The sequence below is a fragment of the Equus caballus genome, chromosome 14 (genome assembly GCF_041296265.1).
Source record: "Equus caballus isolate H_3958 breed thoroughbred chromosome 14, TB-T2T, whole genome shotgun sequence".
NCBI lineage: Eukaryota > Metazoa > Chordata > Mammalia > Perissodactyla > Equidae > Equus > Equus caballus.
This window is the reverse complement of record NC_091697.1, coordinates 105,848,984-105,873,950: the sequence shown is the minus strand read 5'-3', so window position 1 is coordinate 105,873,950 and position 24,967 is coordinate 105,848,984. Positions and strand designations below refer to the sequence as shown.

Sequence of the window (24,967 nt, the reverse complement as noted above, 5' to 3'; positions counted from 1 at the left end):
TCGCTCCCACCCCCAGACCTGCCCCTGGCCAACAGCCTGCTCTGCCCCTCTGCCTGTCCCCATCTCCACCCCCAGCACAAGAGCCTCGAGCACACGCATGTGGCCGCCCAGGCTGCACATCCAGGATGGGTTCACATCCCCCCAGACCAGCTGTCTGGGGGCCACGCCCAGGCCCAGGGATGAGCACAGTCCACCTTGGGCCGTGGACCTCGGCAGGCCCTGGACGGCATCTAGTAGCACTGGACACCTGGATAGTGGTGGGAAGGGGGCTCCAGGAGGACACGTCTCCCGCTCCACAGGGAGGAGTGTGCTGGAGGACTCACGGGGAGGGTCTCTCAAAAATGCAGACGTCAGGGCAGGGACCCCCTTTGGGGCGGATCTGACAAGCATTTTCTTGGCCTTCCCTCCCCTGACTTGAGGGCACACCATGGAGAGGGAGGGCAAATGCCACAGCCCTGTCCCCAAAAGCCCTCAGCTCACCGCTCAGCGACTCCCCTTTCTAGGAATCCGTACCTTCTGCTTATACAGACTGCATGGGATGGCACGGGTGAAGGGCAAAAGGCCAACCCGGCCACTTCTTTTTTTTTTGAGGAAGATTAGCCCTGAGCTAACATCTGCTGCCAATCTCCTCTTTTTGCTGAGGAAGACTGGCCCTGAGCTAACATCCATGCCCTTCTTCCTCTACTTTATATGTGGGATGCCTGCCACAGCATGGCTTGATAAGCAGTGCCATGTCCACACCCGGGATCTGAACTGCAGAACCCCGGGCCAGCGAAGAGGAATGTGCACACTTAACTGCTGCGCCACCGGGCCGGCCCCCAGCCAGGCCACCCCTTAACAAACCCTGGAGGGCCATTCCACAGCTCCTTGGCGGCTTTCTCTAGACTGCAGAGGCACTTTTCGCCCACTGTTCTCAGCTTTGGGGCTTTAGCCCCTATTCTGAGACATCCAGCTCCATCAGGTTGCAGAAGGGACAGACTCAGAGCACCAACGTGACACGAATTTTCAGTTAAGCAGGAGTGTTTTACACGCCCACATTTTAACGCTGCGTGAGGGGAGAGGGGACAGCATGGTTCACATATGGGCAGCTTACAACCAGGCTGTACCGTGTGACAGGAATAAATTTCTGGAAACGTGTCTGCAGTGAGGGAGGAGACACGAGTCCCTACTGGGGGAAACTCCACGAAGACTTGGAGAGAGAAGTCTGCTACTGCCTGCGACTCAGAGAGCGTGGTGCTGCCCGGGAGTCACAGCACCAACACTGGCCAGCAGCATTACGGTCCCCATGCCGGGGCCCTCACTCCCTCTTAGGACAGGCAAGCCGTGAGGACCCCTGCCCCGTCCCCATCCTCTCTGGCCTACGCTCATCACAGCTGGGACCACCGGGCCTGCTGCCATCTGCAGCTTCAACCCTGCTCTGGTCTCGGGTCAGGAGGGAGTTAGGGAGCTGAGCCTGAGGCCTCGGCCTCCAGGAGGCAGGGAAAACACAGGACTGATCTGATCTGCAGTAAGTTCTAACGCGCCTACGCATTAGCTGTAAGATTTTTGGATGTCAGTGAATTTTCTGGGCTTCGTCTGGAAACTGGAGCTGTGAAACTATCAGCTTGCCTACCTCATCGGGAAGTCAAATGGTCTGATCGTGTCGTCGGAAGCTCTACGTCGTGCGCTATTAGTGGTATAGATGACGCCTCGCGTGGGAGGATCGGGGCCTTTGTTTCTGGTTAATATCAGGCCTCGTACAACCATGGCCCTGCCTATCCTGGCAGACTGCACAATCACAGTAACAACCACAGCCACCTCCTGAGGAAGGAGAAGTCAACAACAGCGATGACAATAATAATAGCCCAGTGTTTTTTGAGCGCTTCCTATGTGCTAGGCATGGTGCTGAATGCTCAGACTCACTGCCTCATTCACTGCTCACCCCACCCCGTGAGGACCATTGTCACCTGAGGACCTTTCCTGCACCCAAGCCTGAGGCACGGCCTGCAGAAGCCTGGATTTCTGAGCACTCACACGTTCCAGCTCCCATTGGGATACTCTGCTCCCCACGTGGGACTTCCTCGATAATCAGCCAACGGCACCTTGAGTTTTCACTTCCTCTCAAGAGGCCACGTGCCGTGTTAGTCATGCTGTTTCTCAAGCACAAGCCTCAGCCTCTGACCCTGGGTCACCCTCCCCATGCAGCCCAGCTGTCCACAACCGCCCCCGGTGGGCTCAGCACCCTCTGTCCGTGAAAACCGGGTTCCAGTTACTGCGGCCTCGTAAGTCCCCCCTGAAGCGGGTGGTTTTAAACCACGGCAGTAAATTATCATCTCTCTTCTTTGGTCTGTCTCAGGAATCTGGGAAGGGCTCAGCTGGGTGGTCCTGGCTCAGGGTCTCTCATGGGGTTGTAGTCAGAGGTGGCTGGAGCTGGAACAGTGGGGGAGCCGACACAGCTGGAGACTGGCCAGACATCTCTCTCTTCATGCAAACTCAGGGCCTGTCCGTGGTCTTCCCTCATGGACTGGTCTGGGCCTCCGCCCAGCACACGGCCTCAGAGCGGTCGACTGCTTACTTGGCAGCTCAGGGCTCAGCAGCAGAGTCTAGTGAACACGGCAGAAGCCACATCTCCTCTAGGACTAGACTTGGAAGCCGTATAGCACCACTTCTGCCGTAGCCACACGCCTGCCAGGGTGCAGAGAGGAAACGCAGACCCCACCTCTCCGTGAGAGGAACGTTAAAGCGACTGTAAGAAAGCGTATGGGCTGGGAGGTGATGGCACAGCCATCCTGGGGAATACAACCTGCCACATCTACTGAAGAGCAGGGTCCCTGCAACCAAGGCAGACTTAGGTCCTGGAGGCTACAAGAGTGCCTGGTCCCACTGCCCGACTCCGCCGCGTGGGTGGGCGCAGCTTGTGCACTGTCTCCTTCGAGATGGCCCTGGTTTCCCATTCTGCCCTGTTTCTCACTGACACTCGCATCCTGACATTGGAAAAGACAGGCTCCTCCCTGGTCCACGGCCCTTCCTGACCACAGCGGACACACAGTCGCCCCCCCAACGCCGCTGCGAGGACCCACAGCAGCTCCCCGCTGTTGCCCGTCCACTGCCTCCTGCCAAGCCCATTCCAGCCAGACTGAACTCATGCTCCCTTGACAGCCCTGGCACGGGCCCTTGTGTCACTGCTCCCTCTCGGGAGGGCCCATCCCCTTGGCTGTGCCTCCTGAGAGCTCCCGCCCTGCACAGTCTTGGCTCTCCCTTCCCAGGCTGCCTGGAGCCCTTTATTTTACCCATTTGTGTCACTCCATTGGTGACACCCAGTGTGAGTCTCAGCAAAGCAGCTGGGCCAGCCTCCAGTCGGTGCAACCATGACATCTACACCAGACACTCCAGGCAGGGCCCACGAGAGCCCTCAGCTCGGCAGTTTGCTAGCCGTGTGGACTCTGGGCAAGTCACTTAACAACCCTCTGAGCTCCTCGGACACGGGGATAAGAGATTTAGCTGTGCCTGTTTCACAGGCTCAAATACGGTGTCTGTGAAAATGAGTTGAAGACGGTAGCATGCAGCATGTAACGCGTAATGATAATTATTATTATTACAGTTGTCCTAACACTGCTGCTGTATTCTCTTCCCCTGCCTGCAGGGACTGTGGATCCGCTAGCCTAAATAAGCCCACCCCTCTCGGTCACCCGTTCAGGGCCCAAAGGTCATCACTTCCTTGTCCTCCTTTGCGCCCCTGCAGAGTGAAGGGTATGGTGACCACTGTGCCACCCGGCTCTCAGAGGTATGCTGTGGGCAACCTTAGCCTCTTGGTGACACCCTACTAATGCCAACATGGACCGGCAGGATGGTCTCTGGGCTGGGCCCCGGTGAGGGTCCCACACACGTGGTTACACCCAAGCTGTGCTCCTTGTGAGCAGTGGGGCCCGAGGCAGTCCCCCCACCAGCCGGGCAGAGGGTCTACCCCCAACCCACCTCCTGGGGTGCAGGCGGGAACCAAGCCCGTGAGAACAGGCCAAGGTTCCAGAGTGACAGCAACCGCATGTGGCTGAGGCAGCAGAGCCGTGGACAAGCCCTCATTCCTCTCCCACAGTCTCTCTGAGACGAATTCCCAAGGACGCTGCATTTCCCGCCTGGGCTGACAACGTCCGGCAGGAAGGAAACCTTTCAAAGCTTCCCACGTGATACTGTGGCTCTCAGCTCTCCCCTCATCCTCATCGTTCCCACACAAGATGAGGGGGTGCGGGCCCGGCTCTGGCCGTCCTGCCCGGCGGTGAGGCACGGTGCTCGCTCCTGACGGCAGAAGGGCCAGGTGCTGGAGGGGCCGAGGGAGAAGACGATGGGACCGCTCCTGTCCAAGCACACCCAGAGGGCTGACACGATCAGGATCAGACTGGGTGGCTGTGCGGCCAGGCATGGGACAGAGGAGGGGACCCTGCTTCCAGGCCACCGTGAATCAAGGTTTTAAAACTTTTACCGGCATTTATCTTCACTCCTCAATGTAGCTTCAGGGAGAGGAAGAGGGAGTGACAGTTGAATCTTTCTATCATTTCCAATCTTTGCTTCCTCCTCCCGCCCCGCCCCCACTGCTGCCCACACTGCCCAGCAAAGCCGGTGGTGTGACCGGGCCGGCGGAGCATCGGTCCACAAAAAGCAGCTGGAGCCGGACTCAGCCAACGCTCGGTAACAAAAAGAGCCTCGGGAGGAGTTCTCACACTGGAGCCATTTGGCTGACTGTTGGGCAATGAAGGGTGTGCTGGGGTGGAAGGAACAGGGGGAGGGAGAAAAGACAGACAGAGATGCAAACCAAGTGAACAGGCCCAGAAGGCGGGAGGGGACGCAGCACAGGGATGGCCAGAGTCACACAGAAGAATGAAAGGGAAGTGCCCGCCCTCTGGGGAGGAAGAGGCGACAGGAGAAGAAGAAAGTGCTGGAAGTCGGGGGAGAGGAAAACAACGAAGAGGCTTGGGATGAGAGGAGTTAGAAAGAGAAACGACATTAGAGAAGCAGAAGCAGGAAGAGAGGAAGGGAAGAATCCCCAAATTACAAAACGGTCGTGCCCTAGAGACGTTCTTACAACGTGCAAGTTTTAAACTGAAAACTCATCTCCAGGCTAAACATCAAGTCCCATGTTGACTAAGTTCCTCACACGACCCCAGAACACAGCCGACCCTGGAGCGAGCACCTCCTTAAACTCTGGCCCCGTGCGCCTCTCAGCCTCCCCCCCAGCCCCAGCCCTGCTACAGACGCCCAGGTCACTCAGGCCTGCCTGCAGAATTTCCCGGGAAACTGTGTAGACCAGCTCCGTCGGACTCTGCGGTGGAGGGACCCAGGCAGGGTTTTAAAGCACCCCCAGGTGATTCTAACGTGTATTCAGAGTCTAAAATCACTAATAGAACTTATACCATAACATTTAGCTCTATAAGGGGTAAAGCGGGCTTTCTGATCTTCAAGAATAACACTGTTTCTAAGGGAAAATGCATTTAGATTTTAACTCCAGATGTCAGGCCCGAACAGGCCCCCACACCCTGTGTCCCACCCACCGTGATCTACGAGGCACACTCAGCCAGCGACAGCGGGGGACCAGGGAGCTGGTCAGCTCCCCCCACCACCACCACCAGGTCCCGACCGAGGGCCTCCACCCCGTTCCCAGCATGGGGAGGGCCATCCAGCCATGTGTGGGAAACATTTCCTAACTTGAGTGTTTACAAGTCAGGGAGTTCTTATTTGGGTTTGGTTAAAGCTGAAAGGAAAGGGGGAAAATGTGTCAAAAATAACAGAGGGATGGGAGCTCGGCAAGAAATGGCAGAACCTCTGCATTCATAAATTAAGAAGACACAGGCCTGGAAAGGAAGCTGAAATGTGGCTTCACAATTCCACGCTAGGAGCTCCGCGAGCCAAGATGTCAGGGAACCGGGGTTTAAAGCTGTGTAAACTTGTGTCAGATCTGCCAGACAGAACGAGATCATTCCAATAGGACAAATACGGCCATTTCTCCCAGGGAGAGAGGGAGAAAATGGCACTAAGTCTGCAACCTTGGGCCCATGAAGGGACTTCACACAAACCCTGCGACATGCATGCCCCACCCAGGTGCCAGCAACTCAAGGAGTGGGTCCCTGTCCCACTTCCTGTGGACCCCTTGGAGACACGCATGTGGGAAACAGGATGCTGCTTGTGAGAAACACCCAGGAGACAGCTGGCAGCGACACAAAGCTTCGTGAATCCTTAAAGCCAACAAGACAGAACAGAGCGGGCCAGAGGGTACAGCCAAAAACCTGTTGTTTCTTCACCTCTTCCAGCATCGCACAATATAAAGTCAATCAAATAATTGAATTACACAAGCAACAGCCGAGGGAGGATTACGTAAATGGAACCGGCGTCTGGGGCAAAGTAGGCTCCCCTGAATTCCTTTCCAAGGACACCCTTCACCCCCGACCCACCGCATGACGCCCAGTCCGCAGGCAGGGGCCCCGGTGCCAGGTCACTGAGCCACTGTGCCTGCCCGAAACAGAATGGCAGCCTGTCCTCAGCTGGGTTCTCCCACCAGGAGAGCGGCTGTTCCACACGGGCAACTGGTGTGGGAAATGGACTCCGAGGCCTGCACGTCAGTCTCCCTCCCTCTCTCACCCCACTGGGAGCAGAAGAGCACACGGTGACACCTAAATTATTTCAATTCCTTCGTGAGTCAGGCTCTGTAGTTACCAGGATCACAGACTTTCACAAGTTACCCTAGAATTGGGGGCTAATATAGGGACACAGGGGGAGCAAGAGGGGCAGTCGCCAAGCCAGGGGACAGTTGGGACACGCTCAGGGATACAGGCTGGCTCCAGCAACCTTTGGCAAAGCGGCACCTTCGGGGATCTGGTCCTCTCGTCCCTCCCAGCATGGCCACGGCTCCCATCAGGAAAACTCAACCGCTCTCCGTTCACCTTCCACAGCTTCTGCAACGACTTCCTCCGGCTACCTCATGGCTTCCGCCCACTCACGGCTTCTGTTCCTCCTGGCCTCTGCTTACCCGTCCCCTCTCTATGTGCCGCTTGCTTCTGGACGACTCTAGAATCTTGTATTCATAGAGTGACTCTAAGATGGAGGGGCTGATGACTTCAGTCAATGACCACACTGTACGGAGCTTGCTTCTTGGGCAGAAATCTCACTGCAGCCTCTTGGTAGCTGTCTTTGAGTTGGGCTCCATCATCTGTCCAAACCGCTAAGGCCAGGTAGAAGGGGCATTGTGCACGGCACGGCACCCTGTGCATGAGGAACTCCCTGTGGCTTTCTCAGAGGGACTAGAGCCAGCAGGACACCTTGTCCAGGACAAGCTCAGCCTCCCTGCCACTCAGCTTTCCTTTCAGCACATCTGGGCTGGGCTCCTGGGCCCCACACTGAAGCCAGAATGAGCAAACACACAGGGAGGTGATGCATCACTGTATAGGAAGGGAGTCAGAGAGCTTCCTAACGCCAAGTGTGTATCAGGGATTCTGGATTCACACACCGTCTCTGGCTGACGATCACCGTGTTGAGACTGAATCAGGTGCAGAGGGAGAAAAACAAGCTCTCAGAGAACACTAGCTGACAGTTGTCAGGCGCTGGCCCTGGCTCAGGCCCTGTGCTAGGCGCTCGACCAGCACTGACCGTTATCCCCAGTGACATCCTGACCTCACCGTGGGCAGCGTGGCACACCTGTTTGCTGGCCCACCCCAAAGCCCTCCAACCTCTTCTCCCTTGACCTCTCCTGCAGAAGCTGGAAAAGACTTTGCAGCTTTCCTCACAGATGAGGGGCCTTGTGGCCTGTTCTGGCCGATGAGATCTAAGGGTAAATCATCCGGGAGCTTTGGAGAAGTTTTTCCTTTCTGGAGAAAAGGAGGAAGCTGTCCTGAAACACAGACTTGCCTTTTTTTTGAATCCTGCTATGCCCTCCCATTTCTACCCGCTGTTTCCTACCACGAATGAAGACAACCTCTGGAGCGACCACATCATCTTGCAAGATGAGGCAGCAAGTACAAAGATGAAAATTAAAGGTGGTAAAGTTGTCAGAAAGACCTGGGTCCCTCGGAAGTCTGTTGAGCAGCTGAATCAGCACCAGCTACAAACCCAATCTGATACCAGAAGTAATGTTACTGTCCTCATCTTGCAGATAGGGAAACTGATGCCCAGGGTGAGTAAGGGGCAGTCTAAGATCTCAGCTACAAAAGGGCTGAGTCAGGATTCAGAACCAGGCCTGCTGATTCCAGAGACCTAACCAACATGACCTGCTCTTCTCCAGCCAGAAGAAACCTTAGAATTGAAAAGCCCATATTTGGAAGGAGCCTTAAGAACTCTGGAACCCAATTCCTTTTAATTAACCAATAAGGCCCACGGTGGTCAATGCTGGGCCCAGGTCCTGTCGGCTTCACCCTCCCGAGGTATTAAAACTGAATCCTGACTCCCCTCCAGGGTCCTTTACATTACTTCATGCTTTCTCTCCTGAGAAACACATGAGACTATAAATCCTGTACGGACCATGGGGGCTTCTATGTTGCCTTAGCTAAGGATTTATCATCTTGACTCATTCTGGAGCTCTGACACCACAGAAACCAAGACAGAAGTAAAGACGACGATATCGTATGTCAGAAAGCTATCATGTTGACCACATTACACTTCACTGTATTCCGACTATATTAAGCCAAGATATTTTATACCAGAAAATGTTACCTGAGAAGAAACATTCTTAGTGGCTTTTGCAATATTCACTCTGGGAGCCTGCGGCACGGTCCCTTAGGGAGAACAGCGTTGCACGGGTGAAGCAATGGCAGACCCCATCCCCGACGCAATGTCCATTACGAAGCTGCTCAAAAAACCAAAACTCTCCAATTTCCTAAGGATCTCAAGAAAACGAAGAGGTCTGTTTACACATAAATCTGCCATCTTTCCGAAGGGCGTTGGGAGTGACGGCGACTTTGGTTTTGAAAACCCAGCTCTAAGAGTTGTTTTATTCTGCATTCTGGCCTCTTTTCAAGCATCTCCCAACTTTCCCCAAAAACCTGTCACCGTCCCATGGTTGATGCATTCCTGGAGATTCAGCCGGACTTGTCTGTGCACATGATCCAGCTGTTCAGGCCCGTGGTTTTCACTAACGGTCCTTGCGTTGGCTCACTCTCTCCTCGCCCCTAAACTTCCTGCCAGTGCTCAAGAAAAAACGTACAATACAACTGGGACTGAGAGCCTCGCAAAGTTAGCAAAGTTTAGGATAGGAGTATGTCTTCCATTTGAAATAATATGGGATCAAGGCGGGAAATCAGAAGAATTATTTGTTCATTTCCTTCCCTAATATTTACTGAGCGCTTACTGTGGGTCGAGCTCTCTGTGTAGCACTCTCGATGCATTATGTCATTCAACAATGCCTCAAATGGATGAGTTTAGCTCTAATATTATACTCATTTTATTGATCAGGAAATTAACGCTTAGCAAGATAGAATAACGTGCAATCTGAAAGGGAGAGAGCAGGTAGTACACACACACACATGCACATACAAACTCCAACACAAAGCAGAATATATCAATTAGGTGATCCAGATGTCAGGGCTCAGATAAAGAAGAGACTGCATTCAGGCCTCCTAGAGAAGCTCACATCTTAATGAGGGTCCTGGGAGACAGATAAGATTGCAGCCAAAAAAATGAAAGAGAAGGAGATCCCAGAAGAAGAAATGGCTTAAATAAAGGAATAGAGACAGAAAATATTGACCACATTTGGAAATGGGGGGGGAGCAATCCAGTTTAGCAGAACAAGGACACAGGAGTGGAGTAAAGGTGCTGGGACTGGTCACGTAGGTTGGACACAGGTCATGGGGACCCAGAAAGTCAATGTACACCTGGAGTTTACTGCATCACCAAGAGGAGCCACTGCAGGGCTTGGGAGCCAGGAAACACTCCCAGGCTGTCCTCAGGTGCAGTGCATTTAACAGTAATCTGAAGGATGGAGAAGGGGACAGGCTGATGGCTGGGAGCCCAGGCAGCCGGCCAGCACAGAGCACCATGGCCAAGAGTGGAGACCTGACCCTGGGGGGTGGTGGGGATGGCAAGACGACCACACACGCGAGAAACATGGCGAAAAACCTGGCAATTGACACGTAAAGGAAGAGGTGTCAGTGATGATTGTGATGCTGAGCGCCGTCGACACCCATTCAGGCAGGCTCAGGGTGTGGGAGGAAAGGTAGAGCAAAAACTCACAGCGTGAAGGACTTCCTGTCCTTCAATGGTACCCGGCTAGCAGCCCCTGAATCCGCCTCTCCCAACTTCCCACTAGACATACATATGACTCCACATTTTGAAGAATGAACCTCAAAAATGGCACAAAAAACATGGAGGGAGTCTCCACCAACTCAGAGATGGCTGAAGGTGGATTCAGAGACACAGTGAGCGGCCAGGCTGTTGTTGCTCTCCTGGAACAGGGAAGCCCACCCATGACAAAGACAGTAAGGTGGCCCTGGTCCTTCCCCACCGTCTGCGCTTTCTCAAAGGCCCAGGGTCAATGCCAGGTGGGAAACTGGGTAACTGACCCTCTATTGTGTGAGCATTTCTAAGATGCCAGAGCAAAATGCCAATCATCTGCTCCCCATCTTATCCTCTCCTGCTAATCCCAACCCACCCAAATTTTCCAGCAAATCTGTGGAATGAACACAAGGAGCAGGAAGCAGAAGGGGTCTATGAGGATGCTTTGCATCATGGGAAGTGTGGCCCTCACAATGAAGCCGTGTTAGTAAGAAAGAAGGTTATGAGGACTCTAGCTGTGCTACAGTTGTAAATTTCCACGAACCCCCTTGGTTTCAGCATGTTAGAATCAGGCAGTAGGGTGCGAGGATCCCATTCTGTACAGCAGAGCCACAAAATCTGCGTGCTGGCAAACCCTGAATCCAGAGGGAACGTGTCTGATCTAAGGATTAGTAAACAATAAACTAAACAGGAGGCCTAGGGAAAAAGTGCCAGAGCTCGAGAGAAAGGGAACAATACCCTAAAGATCAAGAAGATGAACAAGCCTTTGAAAATGCTTTACTGTTGAAAACAAAGAGAAAATATCATGAAATGTTTTTGTATCTTCAATAGGATCGAAGACTATAGGGCCTCTCTGAAACAGGAGCAGAAGCCAAAAAGCTGAACTGAGAGAACACGACGAGACGAGAGGGCGACACAATGGAGCACACAGACAGTCCAGCCGGGGAGAAGGGAGCTGGGCGAGATCTGGAGGCGTCACCGATGACAGTAAAGGAGACAGGGAAATCGAAGCAGCAACATGTAGAACGAACTTGAAAAGCTCTCCCAGAATAAACGGGGAAGGAGAGGGCAAAAAATGTGTTAGTTTTTTAAGACAAAAGAGTAGATGATATGTGTAGAGGACAAAGAAAGGAAATTCGGTCTACCGATAGCAGGCCTTACCAAAGATGCGCCAAAACACAGCAGGACCAGGGCCACCAGCACAGGTGTACTTGCTGGCAGGGCCTGTAAAGCTCTCCTGTAGGAAATCTGCTTAATTTCTCTGTATCTCAGGGTTTTTGTCTCTAAAATGAGGTTTTAAAACAGCATGTGGAGAGTTTTTATGGCTAGTAAAGGAGATTCTATATGCAGTGTGCTTGGCTTCAATATTGGTACATGGTAAATGCTCAGTAACGTCAGTTGCTGTTTATTCTTACTCTATAAACAGCTCATACAAATTGATCAGCAAATCAAATAAATAGGTAATGGAAAGCTTGAAGAATTCATGAAATAAGAACTTTGAACAGCACATAAGCATCTGAAAAATATTCACCTTATTAGCAAAGAAACCCAAATTAGAACAATCAGTTACAACTTTTCTAGTAACAGATTAGCTGCAGTTTTTCTTTCTGTGATCATAATGCTCTGCCTTGAGAAGAATGTGCTGAAAGGAGCTTGCTTCACTTTGCTGGTGGAACTCTAAATTGGGTCAAACTTAGGGTTGATATTAGTAGATGAAGAGGATGAAAAGATTATATTCTTGCAATGAATGAATGTTTGTGTCCCTCCAAAATTCGTATGTTGGAAGTCCTGACCCCCACTGTGACTGTATTTGGAGACAGGGGCTCTGAGAAGGTGATACGGGTTAAAGGAGGCCAGAAGGGAGGGGCCCTAATCCAATAGGGCTGGTCCCTTATAACAAGTGAAAGAGACCCCAGAGCCCTCTCTGCCATGTGAGGACACAGTGAGAAGGCGGCCATCTATCTACAAGCCAGGAAGAGGGCCGTCACCAGGAACCGAATGAGCCAACCCCGTGATCCAGGACTTCCAGCCTCCAGAGCTGTGAGACAATAAATTTCCGTTGTTTAAGGCACCCTGTTGATAGCATTTTGTTAAGGCAGCCCAAACAGAAATACAATTCTTTAAGCAGAATCTCCATTTATAGGAGTCTATCCTAAGGAAATACTCAGTGAGGATGACAAGGATTTACGGATGTGTCCTCCAGCGTTACTGGAGTAGTTAAAAACAACCTAAATGTCTAACAATGGAACAAGCTTTGGAAAAATGCAAAATGCATATTATTGATTTTGCAACCATTAAAACCAGGTTTTAAAGCTTATTTAATGATGTTGGAGAATGATTATTATATAATATTAACATAAAAGTAGTAGAGAAAACACCATCAATATGATCCTCATTTTGTTAAGTTATGTATCTATCAAGTATATGTGCACAGAAAAAAGAATGAAAGGATATACACCAAAAATATTAAAAGGAATATTCTCTCCAATGGTGGGATTACAAGTAGGAAATTTTTCTTTATTTTTTGAGATGTTCTAAATCTCCAACAATCATCCCATATTATTTTTACAGTCATTAAAAGTAAAATTATTTAAAAAACAAAGCGTGTGAATCCTACTTCTGCCATTAGCTCAGAATTGTCTTTAAAGAGAGCCTCATTTCCTCATGTTATGCTCACCCCTGCCTGTAAAGCTGTAGAGATATTATCTGTCATTCACCTGTATTGATAAAATAATAAAAGTCATAAAGAAATTGCCGCTGCAGGATCTGGGCATTGTTACTTTACTGGTAACTCCTACATTATCTTTTATCCACAGTCCCCAAATACATGGGCATGGTTTCAGCCTAGGGGTTCTGTGACGGGGCCCAGCATAACTCCTGCTTTTGTCTTTAAGATGGATCAGTCCAAGACCACATTAGGCTCCTTGAATTTCAAATGTTGAAAAAAGTAATCTAAGTAAACACGAATATGTTCTTGCAAAATATGCCACAAATACACCAACATGGAAAACATTTTGTGGAAGAGAGGCGAAACTTGCTCTGTATTGCTGCAGAGGAAGGAACTAGAATCAAAGGGTAGAGGCTGGAGGAAGGACGACGTGACGCAGAGCAAGAACTCCTTAACAATTAGGGGTTCCTTTCAATGCAGTGAGATCCCCGTCACCGGTGATGTGAACTCAAACAGACGACCATTTGTTTGGAAGGGGGAGATGGCAGGAAAGTAATTTCTGTGTTAAATTGGACCCAAACTGGAAAATGGATTGCATAAAGTTTAAGGCAAATTAACCATAGAATTCATGGTCCAGCCTGAGCACTTTGAGAGGAAAGAGGCAGTATTGGCAGCTACGCTGGGACGGGCGTCCTAGTTAGACTGAAAGGATGCTCGTCCTTCTCCAGGGTCTCTTCTCTTAGGCACTCGCTAAAATTCTACATTCATAAACCTTAAGTATTTAATCAACGTTTCAAGGGCTAAACTCTTCCAAGGCCTATGTTCAAATGGTTTCATGGCTTATTGTAATGGTCAGACATTCTGTTGTGGAACGACCTTTCTCTGAATGGCTGGGGTGGGGGTTAGAAATGTTGAATTGCCCCAATAACTGGCCCTTGGAGAAAAGAGGTAAGTGAGCACAGTCACTTGGAAGCCCACAAGGCATATGGCACTGGCAACCCCAGGATTATTCTGAGCTGCACTTAGCATACCTAGATGATTACTACGTGGATATTTCGGTGCTTCCTCAGCGTAGCTGGAATGTGCGGCTCTGATTTGTTTCCCAGCTGGAAATGTTACAAAAATAGGAAGATCTCTGCTTTTGTGCGTCTTGTTGCATCCTGCCTCTGTTGGCAGGAGCTCTAGTCTGACGGTCCTGTACATCACTTCCGCTGTGCTCTGGGCTCAGCGTAAGTAATTTCGAATGAGCTACAGAACACCTGCAGAACCTCTGTGGCAACAGATGAGCCCAGCCCGAGCTGATTCCTTGCAGTTTTGTTGTCTGCAATGATTCCAGGGTCATCAGTTGGAGAAGGGTGAGAGAGAAGAGGTAAAAGGTAGGCTTTTGTAGACACCCGAGGATGTGCTGTGAATTTAAGGGTCCCTGCCCCTCCCAGATATCTCCCCATTGGCCTAGCAAAAGTACCATTGGGCTAAGGCACCATAGTCCTGTAATTTCCCTATGGGAATGCACAAGTGTTTTCTTCTAGAAATAAGACAGGAATCTGCTAGTTGTCAATAGTGTTTACATTCCCGCAGTCAGACTTTATACTTTCCCAGGGCATAAATTCTTTTTATCTTTTTGTGTGTTTTCAGGGCTTGGCAGAGTGGGTGCTCAATACATCTCAGAAGAAAATGGTGGTGATGTGGTAGTGATGACAGTAATAATAATGGCTACGTTTTAAGGGAAGTTATTGTTTATCATAAACAGAAAGGGAAGGACTGCCAAGAGAAGGAGTCAGGTGAATTTTGAGGGGGAAATAAGGCCAGTGATGACCCTGAGATGCTACCAAAGGCAGACCAAGCTGGGGCTGCACAGCAAACAATAGTGAGCAGCTGGCAGTTACGGGGCCTGTGAGGGGCGGGGGGAAAGACATAGAAAGTAGAGAAGCCTCTGAAATAGAGATCGAACAGAGCTAAAGAGAAGTCATACCTGGTTAGAAAGTTTGCCTGAAGCTTGGGAAATACACAGAGGGAAGAAAGGGGACTTTCTACCGGAGCGAAGAACCAGGTGGCACTTCTAAAAGCCAAGAGGGTGAGTTCTTTCTAGAGAGGCTTGTATGTCAATTAACGGGTGATTGACCTAAATTGCAAGGAAAGAGTGTGTTTTGGGGGGCACTCTTATTAAGCTCTGGCAGTTGGGAGCAGGGAACAACAAAACGTGCAAGTTGTCTAAGAACTGACATCTTCTACTCTTTGCACCTTCAAGAGAGCCAGCACATCCTTTGGGTGGTTGTAGCATCAATCCAGCATAAGCTCCTCACCACAGTCAAAGCAGAGAAACTACCCTGTTTTAACAGCTGGGCAAAACTGAGATTCCACAGTCACCCTGACCTGTTAATTCGGACTCATCTCTGAAGCTGTCAGAATGCCAGCCAGTAGGACGGCAACACCCAACATTCCTGAAACAAAGCCAAGCTACCAGTGGAGGAGCAATGTCCATCTCTGAACACTCCCCCAGCAGCTGAGCTGAGGAGGTGACAGCAGTGACTGGGCAGCTTTTGTCTGGAGCCTTAGTCAGGTAAGGCGCATGCTGCAAAGCCAGCGATGCATTTCCCAGGTGACCGGAAGAACAGCTTCAGGCAACTCTAAGTAACTGGGTACCTCTGGAGTCTGAGTGCCCCTGGCAGACTGGTGAGGCTCCAGAAATAGGACATGTGTAGGTCTTTTCTAGCAAAGGCTGTGGATTGTCCAGAAAATCCAACAGGCAAGGTAGGAATAGCCTGTCGTGACAAATGCTGTTACAGCCACAAACTGAAGAACAGCCTACACCTGAGTGTTTACTCAGGAAAGCTCAGCCTACCTCCTACTTTGACCACAGACGGAACTATCTGCAAGAAGGATGCCAACGGGCAGTGGGCATCACTAAAGCCTGCCATCTCAGATAGAATGAGTGCTGTACTAGACACTGGGAGACATTGGCTGTGGGCCCCACTTGGCCACCAACTTGCCTTGTGACCCTGGACAAGTTACTTTTCTCTTGATTGACAAGCCCACATCAATAACATAATCATACCTTCCCTTCCAGCTCCAGTTAAGTCTTGCTCACAGCAGTATTCAAGTACTGAAGGAGACAATGTCTGTGAAAACCATGTGGACGCTGGAAAGTAGAATTCAAATGTAAGGTATTGTTACAATTTAACGGAAGGCAGTTGTGTAGGATAAAAACTAAACTAAATAATGGTGTCATGTGCTCAAAGAGGCAAAACAAAATCCGTGCTAATGTTTCCAAACAAAGAAAATAGCTTCAAATCATTTGTCTTCTAAACAATGCCTATTACCATGAAGAGAGCCTGCCAATTTGTCTCCAAAACAATCCTATCTGTCACTCAAAAACTCTGGCAATGTGGCTGGAACTGACAAGTCTCTTCCCTCTGAGACTGCCGTCCCTACTTTTCCTCCCCAGTCCTGTACACAGAAGTGGGCGAGTGTGACGGCCGGCTAACGAAGAGACGGTTAGGAGAAGCGCCAGATCCTGGTGGGCAGCTCCCGCCCGCACAGCCCCCCCGCCCCAAGCCCAGAGTCATAGAGACTTCTGTAACTTGCACGGTGAAGCCATGTCCAGACATCAAACACAGTGTTTTCAAATGCAGTACTGTTTTCCTGTCATCTTCAACGTTTTCACTCATTTCTACTCTCCTTCTGCAATTGAGGAGAGAAAAAAAAATGTAGAAACATGCATATCTCCTCGGCTCTGAAAAATATAAGGAGTTCCATGAAGGCATGCAGGCAGCATGAATTTAAGCAGAGCCAGAGAGCAGAGGTGGAAAGCTGTAGGTCTCAGAAGAACCTACTCAAAAACACGTGGGCTCTGCCTCTACAGAGACCGGCTCCTCCAAGCATTCCAGACTTTGCACTGAGTCCCTGGCACACACATTTTAGCTCTAAAAGTTTCCCTTGATTATCTCTTTAGGTCTTAGCATCATCAGGAATCATATCACATAAAACTGGGCTCTGAAAATTTGAAGCTAACCAATATCATTTTTCAAAAGCTCTCAGAAAAATAAAATGGATTAAGCAGGAAAATTTTGTAAATGGAAAATATTGCATATACAGAGTTTGAGGCAACCCAGGACATTTTAAAGCAGAAAGCATATGGAATAAGAGCGATATAAATTAGGGTAACGGTGTCTTGCCAACTGCAAAGTCACTCTAACTCCAAACAGAACTTCTTTCCCCAACTTGTTGATTGCACATATATTTGTTTTTAATTACCACTGGGTAGGCTTTGGTGAGCTGTCTGGAGTTCGAATCACAGAAACTAAAGGTCTAAGGAACACCAAATCTGGCCAAACCAACCATGGAGTGTCCAACTAAGGAAACAAGCACATAGAATACAGGCGAGGCATTTATGCTGGAAAATAACACTCGTGCATATGTTACATAAGCCAATTAACAAAAACTATGCATGTGGTGGTTTTCAAGAAATGCCCTGCAAAGAGAAAGTATCTTAAATACCGAGCAGAAGGGCCAAGCTTCATGCGCTGTCTTTCCTGGCCCTGGCCCTGCAACACGACCTCCGTCCTGTCTCTCGGACGTCTTGGCGGTCTTCCCAAAGGAAGACTCGGCCTCTGGTCGTCAGAAAGCAGGTCTTAATGCTGACTCGATCCGCTCAGGCAGATTTGTCTACATTACACTGGCTGGAGTAAATCAACTCAGTCACATCCACATTACGCTGGCTGGAGTCAATCAACTCAGTCACACGAGAGCAAACTAACCAGCTAATTTATGAAAGAGGAGGGAGGGGCGGACAGATTTTTCACTGCAGTGCAAACTGCAGTGAAGAGACAGGGAATCTGATGACTTCTTGGTGGCCGTGTCCCTTCACAGTCCTGCCAAGGTGCTCAGCCCTGGAGCCATTTCCTTGGGCTGGGTGAGCATGGATATGGCTTGACCAGCAGGCTATGGTTAACCAAGGCCACCTCAGAGGACTTGAGGGGACACAATGACTCCCCAGTCCACTGACCAGCAACGCTTCTGTTTGGACAATCTTGCTCCATGTCCTAAGTCGTGACTGGCTTAGGGTTTCAAAGCCCAACTTTTCAAGGACAAGCCACTGTGGAGTATGGATGATGAGAATGGAATGAAGCTTGCCCCTGTGTCTGCAGTCTCTCTTCCCAACCACACGCAGACAGGGGAGCGCAGAGCTGCACAGCCACGCTGCAGCAGACAGTTGCTACAAGGTGCTCGCTGCAGCCTTACTTTTCTTTGACATTTGAGACCTCTATACTCTTTTATCTCTGCCACAACGACATCTTCATACCCCCTGCCCAGTTTCAGATCTCACACCAGCTGTTACTATCAGGTAGAACGGCTCAGGAAGGAAGCAGCATCTGGAATACATTAATTTTGCACGGAAGTAGAGGATGAGAGCAGAAATTACAGAGGCTGCTAAGTAGGGACAGCTGTTCATGACAGAATTTAACATGCAGCAACAGCACGAAGCAAGGCCAGTGAGGAGGAAGGTGCAGAGACCTCCAGGAGCCACCAGGGAAGGCTCTCTCCAGCCCAGACTCGGAGGGCAGCACCGTAGAGGGAATCTCGAGAGACAAACCAGGGAGAGAAACTGGCTGAACTAACTCAGACGCTGACGAGCCAGTGCCCCCGCGTGCAGGGGAGGGAGAGGGGTCAGGATTCCCGGTCCCCGAGGAGCAGCGCTTCAGCCCTCCTTCATCCTGCACAGCTCTGAGAAAGGACATAGGACCAGTCTTTTGGAATCCCAGGAATGAAGAGTGAAAAGGCAGTACTTCCAACATAATGTCCTTGTGCAAGCTCTCAGTTCTGTGCCAAGAGAATGCGAAGATGTGGACTCATTTCCATTCATAAATCAGGTACCAGGACCATTGCTGAACCTCACTGAGGATTCGTACCCAACAAAGTGGCCACGGTTTGCCACGGCCTCTGCCCTTCGGAGCCAACCAGTCTCTCCACAGCTGCCTCTGGACCCCAGAGCGGGTGCAGTCCACCACAGGAGCTCCAGGAAGCTGGGCAGCTTCAGGCACTGGGGACAGCTTCTCTTTCAAGGCCATTCCCACCACGACAAAGCTGTACCCTTGGGCAAGGGAGCCGAGATGGTAACCACCCCCCTGGAAACAGGCGGTGGGGTAACACAGGGACCAAACCCCGAGCTGAAGAGTTGTAAACTACGCTTCCAGCCAAGTTCTGGGGGAGAAAGTGGGACAAAGTGGGAAGGACTGTAGACAGCAAAGGACACTGACTTACCTCAGAGGACAGGCGAGAGAAATGGCTAATAAAAACTGTTACAAATCGCTACACGCTCATGAAGGGCTTGATAATAAACGCCGGGACTCGAGTCCCACGTTGCCCGCTTGGTAGGCTTGGAGTTTAAGTACAAGTTGAGCTGAAAGAGTCGCAGAAGCACACTTCATATTCTGTCCTTTTCTAGTTTTAAGCAAAGACAAAAAAAGAAAACCCCAAGAAGTCCATTTTTAAATTGCTGCTTATGTAACGGGAGCCTGTGAACGGCACCAGAATTTAATTGAAGGAAAAGTAACTGTAGGGGAATTGCTTGGAGAGCTGCCAGAAGGGTTTTAACAGCTGGAAGTTGAAAAGTGATTAATTTTGACAGCAATAAAAGCCTCATGTTCATACATAACAATGCTTAGATTTGTGGGCTGCTAGAATTTTTTCCGATGCATTATTAACCTTTTACTATCCAAATTGGAATTTAAATACTTTAAATGGGTCCTTTTTTTTTTTTTTTTTGGTGAGGAAGATTCACCCTGAGCTAACATCCATTGCCAATCTTCCTCTTTTTTCGCTTGAGGAATACTGAGCTAACACCCATGCCGAACTTCCTCTGCTTTGTATGTGGGATGCCTCCACAGTACGGCTGATGAGTGGAGCAGGTCGATGCCCAGGATCCAAACCTGTGAAGCTGGGCCACCGATGCTGAGCAAGCAGAACTTTAACCACTCGGCCATGAGGCCAGCCCCCTAAATGGGTCCCTATTTTTAAATTGAAGAATTTGCTTTCCGTGGCTTTGACTCATCTCAAGACAAGGAAGACTTTGTGGGAGAAAGGGTGGAAGAGCTGGGATGGGTTCAATCACCCTTCTGAGCGTTTCTAGAACTTAATGGAAATAAAGCCATCTCATTTTCCCCTGTGCAGCAACAATAACAACAAAAAGTGTTCAGGAAAAAAGGCTTTCGGAGCAAAGAAAAAATGACAGCGAAGTGGTGGTGCGTTGTCAACTGTACGATTCAGCCAAATTCCCAGCAGTAAGAAATAGAGACAAATCTGTGTGTGGGTACCAGAGTGCTGTGTTCAAAAACACTGCATCGGTTAAGAAAGTAATGAGCTAAACTGAGTTCTAGGACTGGCAGTGTGGCTAGGAGCGCTAAAAGCTTACACAAGTCATTTAATTTGTCCATGGCTTCCCCGTTCCCCACAAAGAAAGAGACGGATGCCATCGATAACTGAGAGGACCTAAAATCTGACTATTTTAAATCACCTTCTCGAAGATTAGCCACATTACGAAATGTCTCTCTCTCAGTCACCTTTACTATCCTTGTGCCAACCAGTTTGACCAGATACAGTGAAACTTTGGTAATATATTTTCAAATTAACTGGAAATAACTAATATTTAATAAGAGTAATTGTAATAGTTTCCAAGGCATGATTCTAAGAACTTTACTATCTTTTCATCCTCACAACCGGAGGTCCTAGAGTCCCGTTACCACTATTATCCACTTTTACAGAAACTGAGACGATAAAGCGGTCACGTGGCTTCCGAAAGCCAACAGGCACCTAGCAGGAAAGCAAAGATTGGGGGTTCTACTGTCCTGCTGTTTCCAAGAAAATGCATATGATTGTGGACACAGTTAACTCTTGGCATTAATGGTGGAATGGAAAGAAGAACAATGAATCTGAACTCAGAAGAACTGAATTGAGTTTTAGCTCTTCTGTTTTCTCAATCGCCTTGGTCAAGCCAACTTCTCCGTTCCAACTCCCTTTGTTGTAAAGGGCAGGAGTTGTCTAAGGCCGTGGTTCTCAAGGTGCGGCACTCGACCAGCAGCCTCAAACTCGCCTGGGAACTTGTCAGCAACACACATTCTTGGGCCGCACCCTGACCTACTGAAACAGCAACTCTGGGCATTCATCTGTGTTTTGACAAGCCCTCCACATGATCCAGGGGATGCTAGAGTTTGAGAAGAATCGGCCGAAGAGATCATTAAATTACCTTCTGATTCTCACATGCTACGACTCTGTCTATAAAAGTCTGGTTTCAGGTCACTGGATGCAAACTGAGGTAGTTTTATTATATTTAAATTCTTCTTCCCTGATTCATCAGACACTTGGGCTTCTGTTGCCAGAGGACAGGATACCTAATGTTGGCTCGCCGGAATCATCGTTGCCTTAGTCATCCTCAGAGCGTTATGGAATTAGAAGGCAGAAAGGAATCAGTCATGAATCTAAATAGAATGATGTGACTGGGAATGATTTGTTATCTCTAGTAACAGTCTAAGATTGAGAGCCACAGTCAGAGCCTCCGCATAATCTGAGTTCATAATCTAGTGCCATGCATCACATGGGGGCTCAACGAATCCTTGTTGCTGCCTGAGGTAAATGACATCCACACTGTGATTAGCAGCCTGGAGGAGCCGGCCTGTGCTTGCTCCCATATTCCCAACTGTGCCAGAATCTAGACCTACCTTTCTGCTCTGAGTCAGGAAGGAGGCACCCAGAAGGAATGTCGGATTCACCTTCTAATTTGACACTCCATTGCCGTAGGGTTACTTGGCAGATAAACACAACTCACTTGGAGTCAGAAGCCTGCATGCCCCACAAAAGACAATTCCGAGTGTACTCCTGGCACCAAATTTAAATGAGTCTTTGCCCTGGTCTCTTCAAGAAACCGCCTGCTCCCCAGAAACGGCAGAGGAAGACGTGCGAGTTTTTCATCAACCGTGGTATGAACGTCCGACGCCTCGTGCTTAATAAACCTCCTATAAAAATAGCACGTGGGTGCGCTCAGACTCTGACGGTCAAGACTGTAAACAGCAGGAGAACAAAGACTGGTGTCTCTCCTTACTTTATACTTCTCATGACACCTTATTTTTTTTTTTATTGAGTTAACGATAGGTTACAATCTTGTGAAATTTCAGTTGTACATTAATGTTTGTCATTCGTGTTGTAGGTGCACCACTTCACCCTTTGTGCCCACCCCCCATCCCACATTTCCCCTGGTAGCCACTAATCTGTTCTCTTTGTCCACATTTTTAAATTCCTCATATGAGTGGACTCTTGACACCTTATTGACATAAATTGTTCTTTGTTGATTAATCTTTTTAAAAAGATACAACCAGAAGAAACAAAGAGGCAGAAATGCAAACTTTTGGAGTTACAAAAATTTCTGAAAAAAATAGAAAATTAAGGAAAGAGTAATATACGGAGAGAAAAGGTGGCCACACACAGAAATACGAACTTGTTCAGAATCGCAGTCCCGAAGCAGGCAGGCGCCACTCCTTAGAGCTCAGTAAGCCTAAGACAGCCATGTGAACTGACTCTGCTTTTTTTTTTTTGAAAATCCCAAATGTTCATTCTAGACCAACCCAGAGACTAACAATTTTACATTTGGCCATTATAAATATGAGAAAAGCTGAAAAAATTTTACAAGCTATTTCCTAATCCAAGTTTACTTAAAATGACATGCTAGCAGAGATTTTACATTCTTTTATTAACAATTATCTAGACACAACTTTCCAACTCTGGACAGCAGTGTGGCGTACGACCCCATAAAGAAGTCAAGCTGATATTTCTTCTGGACTACACCGCACAATCTATGAAGTAGGTGCTATTATTATTGCAATCTTACAGATAGAGAAACTGAGGCACAGCGAGGTTAACCCAGCCAGAGTTACAAAACTAAAGCATAGAAGAGCTTAATTCTGATCCAGGCAATCTGGCTCTGGAGTTCATGCTCCTAGATGGTCAAGTCGCTCTTAGTTATTCCATGTACCACTTAGGAATGCTTTTGGTGGCGCAACCAAAAACCCAACTTAGAGTGGCCTTAAACAGTAGGAATTCATTTTTCTCACTTAGCAATAAGCATAAACATAAGCAACTGCTGGAGGCGTTCAGTTGCTCACAATGTCCTCGGGGAGCCAGGCGCTCTCCATGTTGCTGACCCACCATCTCGGCATCCGCACGGCTCTCATCTCATCTCACGGTCGCAGCTCTCCCAGCCATCACATCCCCGGTGGAGGGAGGTGGAAGGGGCAGGAGGAAAACGTCTTCGTGGGAGTCTTGTCTTTTCATTTGGGAAGCTAAGCTTACTTTAGTAGACTTCCTCTTACATCTCATTCACCAAAACAGGGTCACATGCCAGCCTTCAACCAACCAAAGGCCAAGCAAGATGAGATTGTCGTGACTGGTTTTGACTAATGATCGTTTATGTTTTGGGACTGGAAAAGGGCTGAACCGATGGGTCTCTGCCTAGCTCCTAAATAAGCTGAGCTTCCTTCAGTGGGGAAGGAGAGTGAGCAGGAAGGGGCATGAGCGTGGGTGACAATAAGCAGCACCTGCCATACTGTCCCACTCAGGAGTTCAGGTCGCTCCTCAGGGTCGAATATGTAACCCACTTGAACTGTGGGAAGGCACTGTGCTAAGAAGTGAGAATAAAGATAAAAGACATAATCTCTATATAATTATCAGTCACTTCAAGGCTTCATTTGAGAGAACCAATCTCATATCTGATTGTAAATGAAGAGGTGAAAGAATTTAAATCATATCTGGCTGAGTTGGCAAATGGCTGTTGAGAGAATCTGAGAGGGCTTATATTAGCTGTGAGTGCACAGCAGGTAAGAAAGAACAGGCCCCCAGGTACCATCATTAGACAGACAGGACAAGGCTTACACATGTGCTTAAAAATAGAATAGAGTGTATATTCAGTAATTTTTTTTTTTTTTTGGTGAGGAAGATGGTCCCTGAAGTAACATCCATGCCAATCTTCCTCTATTTTCTATGTGGGATGCTGCCACAGCATGGCTTGATGAGCGGTGTGTAGGTCTGCACCCAAGATCGGAACCAGCAAACCCCAGGCCACCAAAGCAGAGCACATGAACTTAACCACTATACCACCAGGCCAACCCCTCTGTTCAGTATTTTTGAGGCATTCAGCTCACAGAGTTGCTTTATACCCGTATGTAATTATAGTATAACCTGAATTTCTCCAAGTCTCACCTGCCACTGGGTATAGATAGGATCAGGCCAGAATCATGACCCAAACCTCACCAGTACCTGCCCCCAGCAGCCACTGAAAGCCCGAGCTCTGTGTTGCGGAGGTCCCCACGGAGTTCTCCCCTGTGCATAGGGACGAGTCCAATCCCTTTGGGGCTGCCCCTGCTCAGAGTGCCAGCCCTGGGACTTCCTCAGTGCTGCCTCTCAGCCTGGACCAGAGCAGGGGGAGCAGAGATGCCTCCCCTCTCTTTCCTCACCTACGCTGTTAGAAGGGTCTGGAAGCAGTGCTGTTTGTACCTCCTCACTATCTGGAACGCAGGCAGGTGTCCACAGGGCTGGGCTGGGCACAGATTCAAGAGATAGTGACTGTGATAAATTCACTGTCTCTTCTCTTCCCCAAATATTACAGCTCGTGGTTGCATCAGAGCATCCTGTCTGGCTCTTTCTTCCCCGGGGATAACTACCTAATCATCTCTGTCCTAGGAATTTATTCTTAGGAAATAACCAGACCCATGGCCAAAAATATGTATAAGGAATCAATTACAGAGCTCTTCATAATGGTAAAAAAAAATCCTCAATTTTATCGGTAGGAGAATGGTTTAATTATGGTGCATTTATTTTGAAGAATAATGTGTGTCCATTGAACATGATGAGGTAGATCTCCATTTATTATCATGGAAAGATATTCACGATATATTGTTGAACTGGGAAAAAGTATGATCTCATTTTCATAAAAATATAAATAAACTCATGCTTGTGTGAGTGTGTGCGTTAATAGATACACACACTCATACAGAGAAGGTAGAAGTTATCTTTGGACAGCAAAATAAG

General features: G+C 48.9%; 1 long non-coding RNA gene across 1 annotated transcript in view; it reads right to left on the bottom strand.

Annotated features, from left to right (window-relative positions):
- Positions 1-19,446, bottom strand: part of LOC111767919 (uncharacterized) — a 111,320-nt gene extending 91,874 nt beyond the window's left edge. Inside the window, exon 1 of the long non-coding RNA XR_011425244.1 lies at positions 19,157-19,446. This is a non-coding gene — a long non-coding RNA (uncharacterized lncRNA). The remainder of the gene's footprint in view (positions 1-19,156) is intronic.
- Positions 19,447-24,967: the final 5,521 nt, after the last annotated feature.